Here is a 740-nt window from a genome sequence, read left to right on the forward strand (position 1 = left end):
TTGATAGTCCAGAAATCATACAAACATTAAACAATCTTCAAGAATCATGATGAACATCAAAGATGGAAAGAATATGAACAAAGGATGATTAGATTGATAGAGAGAGAGAGAGAATTACTGCACTTAATCTTGATTAATCTGCTAATGACAAAAGGTAATTACAATTACAAGGGAAAATCTATTTATACTAGGAAATATTAAAGGCTAAGCTATTACAAGACAATTACACTAAGGAGAAACTTGAATACAACATTAAAGCACTAACTTGAACCCAACATTGTTATTTTATTAACCTTATTACATCATTTTTTTAACCATTTTCCTTTGTTTTATTTGCCCATTAGTGTCTTAATAGAGTCTTTTTATGTTTTTTTTATAGTATATCTAATGTTATTTCCCTATTTTTACAGGTTTTTGATGATTTTTGATCCCAGTCCTACGGCAGTCCTACAGGACCAGGAGTGGCAAGGTCCTATAGTACCTGTCCGAGAGCTGAAATTCTACTTGGGCCGTGGAGAAATGGGCTGATCCATAGAGAAGGCGTGGTCAACGACCTTGGGCCCGGTCAAAGCCCAGTTTTGAAGAAGTTTTTGTCTTATTAGTTGGCACCCACTATGTGATCTTCCTTAGCCTATATAAAGAAGGCTTAAGGCTTGTTTTAAACACACTTTTGGAGACTTTTTCATACTTTCTACCATTTAATCCTTAAGATCTTTGTGTTAGTCATCCTCAAGAATATT

Source organism: Cynara cardunculus (genome assembly GCF_001531365.2).
Source record: "Cynara cardunculus var. scolymus isolate 2C chromosome LG 17, CcrdV1, whole genome shotgun sequence".
NCBI classification, from domain to species: Eukaryota; Viridiplantae; Streptophyta; class Magnoliopsida; order Asterales; family Asteraceae; genus Cynara; species Cynara cardunculus.